Raw genomic sequence first — 13,660 nt, forward strand, 5'->3', positions numbered from 1 at the left:
AAAGTAAGTTCTGAGTTTCAGGGTTGCCCATACTAATGCCAAGATGAGATGCTCGATCTTCGTGTAGTTCCTTTCTGCTGCGTTCAGAGTCTTGCTGATGTAATAGATGGGTTGCTCTATCTTCGTGTTGGTTTTAACCAATACTCCGCTGACTGCATCTTCTGTTGCTGTTATGTATAGTGCCAACACTTCATCGGGGTCTGGTTTTTGTAATATAGGGATCTCATCCAGGTATTCTTTGATATTTCGAAAAGCTTCCTCGCACTCTGCCATCCATTCGAATTTGCTTCCTTTTTTGAGAATGTTGAAAAGTGCTTACATCTATCCGAGGACCTGGATATGAACCTCCCCGGCGCAGCCAGCGAACCATTGAGTTTCTGAACCTCTTTTAAATTCTTTGGGGATGACATTCTTACGATGGCTTCAATTTTAGCGGGATCGACTTCAATGCCCCTCTTCGTCACCAAATATCCGAGGAACTTTCCGGAAGTGACACCAAAAGTGCACTTCTCTGGGTTTACCTTCATGTTGTGCACTCTCATTTCTTGGAAAATATCTTTTAGGTCTTGGTGATGATCTTTGCGCATCTTGCTTTTAACGAGCATATCATCCACATATACTTACAGCGTACTTCCAATCCATGGTTTGAAAATTGCATCCACCATTCTTTGGTAGGTTGCCCCTGCGTTTCGCAGTCCAAAGGGCATTCTTACATAGCAATAGAGGCCGTGTGGTGTATAGAATGTTGTGTGTTGCTGATCTTCTTCTGCTATGAATAATTGATTGTATCCAGAGTATCCATCCATGAATGACATTTCTTCGTATCCTTCAACTGCCTCGACAAGTTGGTCAATGCTTGGCAGTGGATAGGTATCTTTAGGGCAATCCTTATTGAGGTTGGTGAAGTCGATGCATATCCTTACTCCGCCATTTTTCTTCGGTACGATGACCATGTTAGAGATCCATGTTGGGTACTTAAATTCTTTGATGAGTCCTGCGTCCAGTAGTTTGCGGAGTTCCACTTCAACTGCTCGATGGTATTCTGGAGCTACTTTGCGCACCTTCTGCCTAAAAGGGGGGGGGTACCTGGTTTTATTCGAAGTTCGTGATGAACTAACTTTGGGTCAATTCCCGGCATGTCCCCCAATTTCCAAGCAAAGATGTCCGCGTATTCCTTTAGAAGTTTGATTAGCGCGGCTTCTCTTTCTTCATCCATTAAGGTGCCTATTCTGATAATATTCGGGTTTCCCTCAGTACCTATGTTGACTTCTTTAGCTGCTTCGACAGGTGTAAACGTGGGTTTTGGTTCCCCCAAGAGAGGAACATTCTTTGATTGCTATTTGGTGGGCTCTCTGTCTTCTTTTGTCGCGGAGGTGCTGGCTTCTGCGCTGCCAGTGGTGCTTACGTTCAGAAGGCTTTTTCCGGAGATTTCTTCCAGATATGTATCTATGGTTATTTCCTTATTTTTGTCTCTTCGGGACTGGTGCTTTTCTTCCCGCTCATTATTGATCTGATTTTGTAAGGTCTGACATTCCCGCGCAGTTACTTGGTCTCCTTTAATTTCCATGACTCCCTGGGGTGTTGGGAATCTGAGATATTGATGGTAGGTTGCCGCTACTCCCTGTTTCTAGCGCCAGATTGTGAACACAAAAATCTGGTATCAACTGAGTATTCACAAATAATGCGCGCAGACTCATGACAATACAGTAAATAAGCTGCGCCGTTGAATCCGTAGATGGTGTAGTAAGATGACAGCAGTTGCTCGTCGTTGAGTTCCATACGTTTGAACGTGTCATAGAACAGGATGTTGACTAAGATTCCTCCATCGATGAGAATTTTCTTGACATTGCACCCTGCTATTGGGAGTGTCAGGACTAGAGGATCATTATGGTCTTCCATGTCTTCTTCCACATCGTCTGCATCGAAAGTCATGGGCGTGTCCATCCATTGTCCGTGCTCGTTTACCTCTTTCCCATCGATCTTATAAAGCTCACAATAATCTTCGAATTGTTTTCTAAATCTCTTCCCAATCTGGGAGGTTAGGGATGGTCCTTGAATCTCTGAACATGAAATCGTGTTGAGGGTGCGGTTGCCTTCTGGTAATTGAACCTGCTTGCCTCTCTTGGTTCTATCTTCGTTGTCAATCTTCCGTATATATTGCTTCAGGTCTCCTGCGTCGATTAGTTTTTGAATCATTATCTTGAGATTTTTGCACTTTTCTGTTTGATGACCGTTGAAACAGTGGTATTCACAATATTCCTTGGATTTTTCTGATCTAGGAGGCTGCTTTCCCTTGGACCATGGCCAATCGAAGTTCTCCCTCCCTTTGATCTCTCTCAGGATGCGCGAATAACTGGTATTCAGCTTGGTATAGATTTGATCTTCAAATTTTCGATCACCTCTTCGTCTATAATCCCTCCGTTCTTTTCTTTCTTCGTTGGGACGTTCTTCTGTGATTCCTCTTTTGGACCCGCTGGCTTGATCCAAGGAATTTGTGCTTATGAGACGTTGAGTATGAGCTCTGGGATTTTCACGTTGAATTTCTTCTAACATTGCATGCTTTTCTATGATTATCCGGAGATCTCCTTCGGTGGTAGGGATGGTTCCGTGGATCTCGACAAATAAAGGACTCATCCTGTCCATCCCCCATTTGTAGCCGTTGTTACTAACCACGGGATCTACGTTGCCAATAGCTTGGCAAATCTTGTGCCATCTATTAGTATATTCTCTGATGGTCTCTTTGTATTTCATCTCCAGCGAGAATAGTTTGTCCATGCCGGTATTGACAACCTTGTTGTACATGTATGTTGCTAGAAATTTTTCTGTGAGTTGGTCGTAGGAGTCAAAGGAGTTTGATGGCAAGTTATCAAACCATGACAACGCGGACCCTTTTAAACTTGATGGGAAGTATCTGCACAGTATGGAGTCTTCGTTATCCCAACGGTCCATCATTCGATTATAATATCGAAGATGAGCCGCAGGATCAGTTGATCCGTCATAGCAATCGAAAGCAGGAACCGAACACTTCTGCGGTATGGAAGCCCTGGCCAAGTGTGGTGTCAGCGGGGTAGTGTTTGCTTCCTTCATCACTTGCTCTATCCTTCCGCCTTCCTGCCTAGTCTTTAGCTCCTTGATTTCTGCCAGCATCTCAGCACGCAGACTTTCCATTGCGATCTGGTGTTCCTCATGAATAGTATATTTTGCTCGTGGGAAGGTGGTACCGTCGTAGTAGTCCGAGTTCTCGGGATTGTAATCAGGGTCTGATCTTTGGCTGCTCCTTGCTCCTCCTCGATTCAATGGAAGTGGGTTGTTTGCGATCACCATTCTTTTATCTTGATTAGGTGCTACAGCCTTGGAGTTGGCTTCGTCGCGTTGGTTTTCTACCTCTGCGCTATGAATGATTCTTTCCTTTAGTGTCTGGTTCTCTTGTGCTAATATCGCCACATCATCTGCGTATGCCTTCTGGTTCTTCCTTAATTCTGTCAGCTCGGCCATCATCTGAGCGGAATGATTTGACCCTTGATTTGGTGTTCCTGTCCGCAATTGCTCATCAGCGGCTATGGTTTGTTCCTCATCCGAGATCTGTATTACTTGTTCTGGTGGGTCTAACTGTGCACCTTGGGACCTCGACGGTTGTTGTGAGGGTTGGCCTGCTATCAGAAGCGGTTGCTTGGCTGGAAAGGGTATGTTCTGTTCGTTGGTTAAGGGCATCCCATAGAGGGGTTGTTGTATTCCTGACTCTGCCACGACTTCCTGATGTTCCTGTAGTTGAGCATTGGTTACTCTGGGAGCTCCAACTTTGGATCCGCCAGCTCTTGAAGCTCCTTCTTTGGCTGCCGCGGCATTTACTGTGTTTGCTGCGATGATGTTGGCATTGATGGGGGCCATGCTTTCTGCATTATCCTGCGCCCTATCCGCTGCCTTTAGCTTTTCACCTCTCTGCTTACTCCTAGTTACCACTGGGGTTGTCCTTGGCATCTCTTTTGAAGGAGTTTTAGCCTTCCCGACATCTTTGCTTCTCTCCATCTTTTAATATTTTCACTGAAAGAAAGAGAAAAAATCACGAAGATAATGGGCCCCACGTGATATCTATTAGCGTTTTGAGTTCTCAAAGGTGTAAAATCTTGAAAATACTTAAGGAGTCCATCTGTGTAGATGACCGCAGATCTGTTCGAAGTTTTGATTTTCAAAGACCTAAAAACTTAGAAAATGCATGAAGAATCGGATCTACTTAGATAAACGCGGATCTGTTCATAATTTTGATTTTTAAAGACGCGAAAACTTAGAAAATGCATGAAGAATCAGATCTACCAAGATAAACGCGGATCTGTTAAAAATTTTGGTTTTTGAAATCATGAACGGAAAAAACCGTAGTGTTCCATCGTTATTTTCATAAAACGAAGCCTGAAACAAGTCACAAGAGAAGATAAATCTTTTACCGGGATGAAAATCCCTGTTTCTAGCGCCAGATTATGAACACAAAAATCTGGTATCAACTGAGTATTCAAAAATAATGCGCGCAGACTCATGACAATACAGTAAATAAGTTGCGCCTGAGGGGAATGGATAGGTTATGTCGAATCCTTGACTCAGAGTTCTAATACTCTTCCTCGTCTCATCAACTACAATCATTGTTCTTGGCTCATACAATAAGATAAATAGTGGACTAAATATAAAGTGTACGAACATGATATACCATAAGTATCGAATTGAACATATAAAGTGTAAATGCATGAATATAGATAAACGATTAACTTATATGATTAATCACTCAGATCTCTGTCTACGGGATTGGGTTTTCATTATATGTATGAGGGTTACAGAAATAGTCGAATGACTTTTGTTACCCTTTCTCTATCTCTCTGTCTCTCTCCTATTCTCCTCTCAATGTTTTTCGGCCCCCCTTCACTTGGGAGAGAGGGGTATTTATAGGGAGGTTACGTGGGGTCCACTTCTGAAGCCCGTTATAATCTTATCCTCTTGTATTTTGTGCCACTCACACAGAAGTCTTCGTGTTCTCGGCTGCATCTGTGTGTTCTGTCTGGATACGCAGTATTATCTGCGCTTCCAATACAGGCTGACTGACACGTATGCTGTTTGAGGGTATTTAATGTGGGTAGTTGAGATGTCTGTCCGCGGTAGACAGGTGTCCTCTGCCCCTGTCTTGTCTGCGTCAGTCTGACTATCCCCAGCCGTAGATCTTAGATCTTTCTGGGGATAGGATAAAGTGACTCTTGGGTTATCCTCCAGTGCTTCGCAATGTTCTAGTGTTTCTGTCTCCTCGATCCTCTACCGTTGGATCTGGTGGGTGGCGACGCTATCTTGACAAGGCGCGTCTCTTGGCTGTCCACGTGTGATATCATATCTTGATGTTCTCAGTCGCATGTCCTCCACGTGTGTCTTTGTGGACACGTGACGGAAGATGAAATATGTACCTACATTTCCCTTTCCTCAAAAATAGTTGAAAAGTAAGGTCGCGCTGGCGTACAACTTAAATGTTACCGTATAATATAGGACGTGGTAAAAAAGAAAAAAAAAATACATGATTTAAGTTTAGAAAAATGATAATATGGCAACTGCAATAGGAGTATGAAGGGATCTGAATAAAATCAGAGTCTCCGAAACCTGCCAGCGGCAATTTCGTGCGCTGGTAAGATGGTAAATCATTGGCCATCCAAGAGTAACTCACTGTTTTCAGAATCTATATATAGGATCTGACTTGTGAGGCATACTAAAAAGATCCAGCCTTGGTAATCTGCACGCATGATCTGAAAGATCAGAGAGTTAGACACTTTTTACTAGAGCAACAGCCAACCAACATGTACATTAATGTCGTGCAAACCTGCTTAAAGAATTAATCCTAATGATACGTAGCACCACCATACATCCTTGACATTTAAGAGGTTATATATTTACAAAGAACCTTGTTTTCTTTATCCGTTGAAACACAAGTTCCAATTTTCCTTGTGTTTTACGAACTGCAGTTTTTATTTTTCTCTTTGTAAGTACCTATAGATCTCAATTATGTTTTTCTCACATGGGCTTTTCATATTTTATTTAGGGTTTTGGATCTTTTGATGATCCAACGATGACGATTTGAGGATGTTGAAAAGAAAATGCACCTTACGAGATGTAACAACGATTTGTTAACATTTTCTCTAGCCGCGTTGTCTGGTGAACAAATCAGTAAAATATATGAGCGGTAACTTGATACTTTGATAGGTAATCTTTTTTCCCGGTCAAAATTATCCGGCTAGTTTTTGAAAGGCTACCAGATTTCCACTGGGTGAACCATTCCCCAATCCGTAGTTTTTTTTTCCTATACGAAAACTTACAAAAAAAAAACCTGCTGATTCACATGCAATAGACGGGTTAGCCGAATTTGGTAACCCGCAACCCCATTTACCTCAATAAACTATTTATTGATTTCCAAGATGCTTATATTTAATTGCACTATTAATAATAATGCAAGATGAAATTAGGCATACTCTTAATGTTTCACTTAGGTCATCTGCTAGATCCGCTCAATTTCATATTGCACACTTCGCTGCAATTAACAAGGAAAGCAATAGAGTGGCAAACCACTTAACAGACTATATATTTGACTTGTATGATTCGTAAATTTTTGAACCAAATTATATTGTTCTATGACTTATCGGGCAAATCATAATAACATTAGAAATGTTCGTGCCATAACAACACTCGTTATAACATTTATCTAATAACATAGTGAATCCTGAACCTGACCAAAATCACATATTGCATCGTATTATAACAATGTTTAATAAAAAAGAAAAAATAAGTAATAAAAGATTATCAAATTTCATTATTTTTTCTAGTGGCGATGTAGTTGGTCTCTGATGTATCCTCGTATTAAGTCGAACCAAACTTTGTTTTTTCCTTCATATTTTAGTATTTTTTTTTAGAGTTAGTTTAAATGGTCTGTACACGTGTATGCCGTTATCCATACATCCACTTTCCTCATCAATACGAAATTAACAAAATTAGAATGAACAAAGGTCGTCATTTATCTATTTATCTTACGTGGAAGATATTATTAAAACAAATAAACATTTTAATGATATTTCCGCCTAAATTTAGGCGAGTTGTTAGTTCGCTTCTCCTAACATTGTTGATTTTCTCAAAACTAACAACTTGCCTCAAATTTTCATTGATCTTTATTATGTCTTCGATTTTCACTTTAAATAGGAACATACGAAAATTAAAATACGGTAACTAGAATCCCGTAACTAGGATCCAAAATCCATGACGGGTCATCGATCAATAACAATAACAATGACCAGACTCTTAGCGAACAAATTTGTTGAAAATTTTCTGTTTTCCTCCCATCATTTCGAAAAGATAGGCATGTTTGTTTTTTAGGTTTAGGCAAAAAGAAGCCATGCTTTTATACAAAAATAAAGAAATACACTTTTATTGTTTCGAATGTACATAGTTTTTTATAATTATACATGGTTTATAAAAATTTTAAAAGGCAGATAATGATAAGTGACTATATTAATCATACTTTTAATCGTCATACAATACTAACAGGTTTGTCTTTTTGAAACGGAGGAGTATATTTTTTCAAATCACACAATTATAAATAACAATTAGAGCTGGCAAACGGGCGAGTCGGGGCTTGCCCGTTACGGGTTACACGGGTTCGGGTTAATACGGGTTGAAACCCGCGGGTTGAAATTCTTCACGGGTTGTCATTTCTTCAACTCGTGCCCGTAACGGGTTGAACCCGCAGGTTCACGGGTTAGCCCGCCCGTTTCAGAACTGACAAGAGTTGCTAATTAAGCCATCTTTTCTTGTCCATACTGCCAAGGGTTGAACTCAATCGGTTGCACAACCTCGATTAAGCTATTCACTTTTGCTCTGTGTTCATTATACTTATAATTGTATTTGTAAATTGGTGTTTCGCCATATGGTGTAGTTACTACTTCATTAGTCAAGTGACTCAAGTCGAACCATTTTGGAGTAAATGTGTCGCCGTTGGCTTCTCTACTTTTCCTTTCCTTTCTCTGTCTCACCTCTAGGCTGTTTTTCTCCTTGCTGACTTTTGATAGTTCTCCCTTCTCAAGTGCATATCTATCAGGACGTAAACGAGAATCTTATGCCAACATCTGCCTAGGTGCAGTATCCAAGCTGTTTACCTTATGTGAGAAGTATGTAAACTGATATTTATCCTTGAGTGGAACATCAGGAACTCTCCACATCTGCATATCAAACAACACCGTTAAAATAAATCTATAAGCACCAAAATGCTTTTTCAAAGCGGGAAGTTATACTAGACTAAGAATGCAAATCCATATTTAAACATGTGAACCAATTTGACGAGGATTAAGAAAACGAATAATAATGTTCGATATTAACTCTGACCTCTTTTGGTTCATTTCCTCAAAGCGGTTTTCCTTCCTCATCGCATGGTTGATAACTCATACGCTCTGTCATTTTCCAGTCATAAGGATTTTGGGTTCCTTGGAAGCATTGTAAACATACCCATCCACTATAAAGAGAGTCACGGGTTTACGGGTTGAACCAGCGGGTTCACGGGCCGGGATGGGTTAACCCGTTTACTCACAAGCCGACATTTCTCCAACCCGAACCCGGCTTGTTTCAAAACAAGCTGAGCCGGGTTCGGGTTTTCACGGGTCGGGCATGGTTTAATCCGCGGGTTTTGGCTTGTTTGCCAGCTCTAATAACAATGATCTTGGAGAATTACACAATTGTCACTCTCCACTTTTTAATATGTGTATAGAAACTGCTAAAACATTGCCTAATCACCGACATGGAAATTGTAAATAACAATAACAAATATGAGAAATAATTGCTTATTTGCATTGGAATTGCATTAGAGAATTCGAATATTCATGGATTTTTAATTTTTTTGCTCTACAAATGCATTCTCCAATGCAAATGAACGTACCTATCATACTATAATTTAACTCTTACCTACTTCAAGGATGCACAAGGTAACAAAACCCGACACTAAAACATCTTAGATGACTATTAACAAATTATGATTTTATCTCCACAAAAAATGTATATATCTTTGGTTATATAGTTATTAATTACATATTGTTTTTTTTTTCATTTTTTTTAACTTAATTGACTCGTCTGAGATTGACCCATTTATTTTGATTCTTGATTATTACATCATATTCAAAAATTATTGAAATAACATGGTTTTTAAAAACTTTTGAATCAAATAACATACAACATATTTAACGAGTAAAATAAAAGATTATAATGGACTACAATAATTCCAAAACAGATATACGGGGCGAGTTAGACCTTGAGACAAATACCAGGGAATAAGAAAAACAAATGATCTAACATCTGACTCAGGCCGAGATTGCATTCAAATCTTCCGGACAAAGAACTGAAGTTTTTGTTTAAAATACCACGGAGGTAAAAGAGAAGCCAGTAATTGGCTCATTTTTGCTAATGAATAGTAGTATGAGATACGACCCCGACCAGGAAGTAGTAGTAAAAAAGAGGGTGGTTGAGACGAGAGGGACATTTATGTAAATAGAGTCAAACCTTGAAGCAAGATCTTAGTACAGCATCTTGTTTGCCATTGTAGACAGTAGAGGTTGGAGACTGGAGAAAGCACAGAGATGAGAGAGAAACAAGAAAAAGAGACCTCCTCCTCATCAATCAATCCATCCATCAAAAATATTATTATTAATATATTTTTTAGTCGTCAATGAAAAAGTACTCTAGAGATAAAAAAACCATTCACCCTCCTGCCTTTTGTTCTCTGAGAGTTGTATTTATTTGCTTTGAGAGTGTGAAGATAGATTGAGCATTTTTAGACAGTCGAGAGATACTGAACGAGTATTTCTATCTCATGGTGAAGTGGTAGTGGAGAAGTTGCAGCGTTTTAATGGTGGGTCTCTCACTCTCTTTGGTAGAGATATATAGATTTGTAGAGATCTTATTATCACCGTAGTAGTCGCTTTCTGTGGGGAGTTGTCTGACTCTCATGTAGAAAACGACGACTCATCGTCTTCTCTCTCTTTCTCTAAAACCAACTTCTCTTCCGTGATTTATGCAAGTCTTTCTTTCAAAAAATAAATAAATTAAGTCCTCTCTGTGTTAGTTTTCTCCTTCTGTATATCATCGTCAGATAATTGGAGTTTGTTTTTTCGTGTTCTTTCTATAATGTAGGTAATTATTTGAAAGGAAAGACTTATTCTGGAAATTAGGGTTTTAAAGTTGGAAATCAACATCAGTAACATTCCAACCTTAAGGATTTCCATAATTAGATACATACATACGATTTGAAAATTTAAAGGTATATCAGCTTTTACTACCTAATTTACTAAATATGTCTATATATATTTTCTTCTGAATCTTTTCTGTTGGTGGATTTGATTCAGAAGAATTGGTTCCTGATCTTGAATCTTTTCTTTGCCTTGTAATGATTCTTTTTTTCAGTTGAAGAACTCTTAGGAGACGAGGTAATGCTTGCTGCCAAATAGTAATTTGATATGATTACAGGGTCATCCTTCTTCTCCCCTTTAGTGGCAGTCATTATTGCTCTTTGATCAGGGAGGTAGATATGATTTTATGTGTTTTAATGATTAGGGTTCACTTGAGGTTTATATTTCCTGCCAAGTTAATCTCTAAATCTATGGGATCAGATGAATCTCTAAAATTTAGTTTTGGGACCAGTTGAATCTAATGATTGTATAGTAGATGTTTGAAGTATGTTATGGTTTCTTTTCATGTTAAAATATATACCTTTTTGCTAGTAGATTATCATTTTTTGAGCTTTTCTGTTGAACATACAAATATGTGGTCTCAAGTCTAGGATGAGTTTGGGCTTGTTCCTGATTTTTGTCTCAACTAAGCTAGAAAGTTTTGGTTTGTTTGTTATATAAGTAAGAGTTCCATTGAATGCATGAGAAAAGCTGCTCTTATTTTCAAGAATTGATTACTGTTAGGTCAATTTTAAACAATCTGTCATCAGAAATCACAGTGTATTGTGCGAAGTTTCACTTATAAGGGATCTGTATAAAGATCGTGGTAAAGAAATTCAATGGTAATTGATAAACTAAAAGTAGGTGTGATTTTTAATCTCTAAAAGCTCTTACTAGTATTTCTTAAACAGTCCTTCAGATTTGTGATGGACATATACTTGTTAATCTCTACAATAACGTGTTAGCTAGCTAACGTTAGTTTACAATTGAGGTGTGATATTGCTGTTTCTGGATACCAGTGTCTACTAACATGTTCTTTTCTTCTTCACCTATTTCGTATTTTTGGTGGAGGAATAAATCTGACCTTGTTTTTTCATGTGTCATTAATGTTTATTCTGTTGCTTAGTGGAGTTGAGAAATGGTTCGAGAGAGCTCTCTTCAGTCCACTCATGGATGATATTAAGGTGTTGAATTATCTGCCGACTCATTCATTCAAACACGAAGTAGAAGGGAGTTAGTTTTACTACTGTGACTGTGTGAATGATGCGGGAGATAGATTTCATCCTTTCCCCTCTATGCTTGGACTGAAGGGAGCTCCCTCTTTCTGCGTCGTTCATCGTTTTCTTTTCAATTATTCCTCTTACATTAGGTTGTTGGCAGTGGTTTTATCATGCTTTTAGTTTCACATGGATTCCAATATTGTAGTAGCATAATCATCCAATTACATCTTACTGCTTCAAGCAAGTTTGACATCTTAACTTGGGATTTAGAAGATTTGTCTTCATGATACAATTTTCTTTGATTGTACACTCCTACATCATCTTTGTCTCCAAGGTTTCATCATTACACCATCTGCTGTAGGGAACTTCAAGCTTTAATACCAAGTAAGTTCTCAAATCAAAGTGGTCAGTTCATTTTCAGTAGTATCTTATCTCCATTATCAATTGTGAACGGCATACTTGCAAACTTCGGAAATTATAACTGTATACATTTTGTTGGTCCTAATAGGTTTCTGCTGCCCTGTTGGTCAAATTATGATTTATTAAAAGATGCAAAATTAAAATAAAACATCAGTAACTTTCCAACCTCTTGTTGGCCAGAATTTAGTTTTTGACACTTAACAGTTCTTATTTTATATACAAGCAACCTTGGTTTTCCTTCTCTGTTAAACACAAGTTCCAAAACAAATTTACTTGTGTTCTACCAAGTGTAAATCATTCAAATTGTATTTTTTTTTCTCTTGCAAGTATCATCTTTAGATCTCCAGTCGTACATTCCCTTATGGGCTTTTATATTTAATTAGGATTTTTATGTTTTTTCTTGCTTGTTTGCCGCCCATCCAACTAATTGTGAAAATAATATCATCTGTGGAGGATTTCCTCAGGTGGGAATCAAATGTGTAGTGGAAATGGAATATGACTACATAAGATCACTTTAGAAGGATTGCACTGGTGGTTCTTTATACCCTTGGATTACGTGACAACTGTCATACTGTCATTTGATTATACTTATTCATACCATTAGGACGGCTCTAATTAATTATTTGATTCTGGTTAACTATGAACTGAAAAAAGAACTATTAAAGTGATCAGTTTTTTGTGTATTTCTAGGGTTGCAAGTACAGTTTACAGGATTTCATTATTTTTTTTCCTTCATTTTTTTACTATGTTTTTATTTTGTTAAAAAAACAAACTTTCTACTCTTTTTGGTGATGGATAAATTGATAAATAATTGAGTTCCCATCGTTATTTTCAAGGCTGTCATTAGTGGGTTAATGTCTAATTTTTTGTGTTATTTTATGTACTTGAAAAGGATGAAATGTAGGCAAATTTAGGGTTTTAGATATGGGTTTTATTCATTTTTCATATTTTATTTTGCAGATTCATGGGATTTTGCTAAATATGGTTCTACTCAGCTAAATTTTCCTTACTATTTTTAGTGTTATTATGAATTAGCATAACTTTGGGAGCTATGTCTCTGGATCTTTTTTTTTTAACTTAAAAGTTATACCTACCTACTTTGCTACTTGAATTTTGATAGTGAGCTGTTTATGCAACTCCCTTAATTTTTTGTGTTGTGTTTATAGACTAACGCTAAGTAGATTCACATGTGGATACAGGCACAGCATTTCACATGCAGAGAGGTTTGAATAATTTTCAAGTGATAAAATACAGATTCAATAAACTTTAATAATGGTTAACATGATGAACGAAGTTCACGAGGATTTGGAGAAAAAAATGCATTACTTCATTAAACCATCAGTGAAATGTTTAATAGTGTTAGGAAACTTAAACTTTCTTGATAATGGGTTAATATTGTATCTTGTCTAGTATATAAATTGAAATGCACCGAGTTAACGGCTACTGGTGACTGTGTACACTGTGTATATGCAATAAAACTGAAGATGTTAATCATCAAGATCTCAGTTGAATGAGAGAGAGGGAGTGTGTGTCAGTGTGTGTGAGAGAGAGTACTCTCTACTGACCTGGAAATCTAAAGAGATCCAAGTAAGTGATAGATAATATTGTCAGATCAGATGGATCAGTGGATTAGAGAGAGAGAGAGAGAGAGAGAGTAGTTTATGACTATAAGGTACTGGGTTGAGTGAGCATTGAATATAGTGAGTCACTGAGTGTAAAAAGCATTAATAATAGTGGGTGTACCCTGATGCGATTGATTGAGCTGACTTAATTTTGTTCATTTCTTCCAACATTGGGTGCATG

At 38.1% G+C, this 13,660-nt stretch overlaps 1 long non-coding RNA gene across 1 annotated transcript; it reads left to right on the plus strand.

The window, feature by feature from the left end:
* The first annotated feature begins 9,514 nt into the window (after positions 1 to 9,514).
* LOC113321278 lies at positions 9,515 to 10,714 on the plus strand. The gene is made up of 3 exons (XR_003346588.1): positions 9,515 to 9,901; positions 10,183 to 10,309; positions 10,453 to 10,714. It is a non-coding gene; the product is annotated as an uncharacterized LOC113321278 (long non-coding RNA).
* Positions 10,715 to 13,660: the final 2,946 nt, after the last annotated feature.

The sequence above is a fragment of the Papaver somniferum genome, chromosome 11, assembly GCF_003573695.1.
Source record: "Papaver somniferum cultivar HN1 chromosome 11, ASM357369v1, whole genome shotgun sequence".
Lineage (NCBI taxonomy): Eukaryota > Viridiplantae > Streptophyta > Magnoliopsida > Ranunculales > Papaveraceae > Papaver > Papaver somniferum.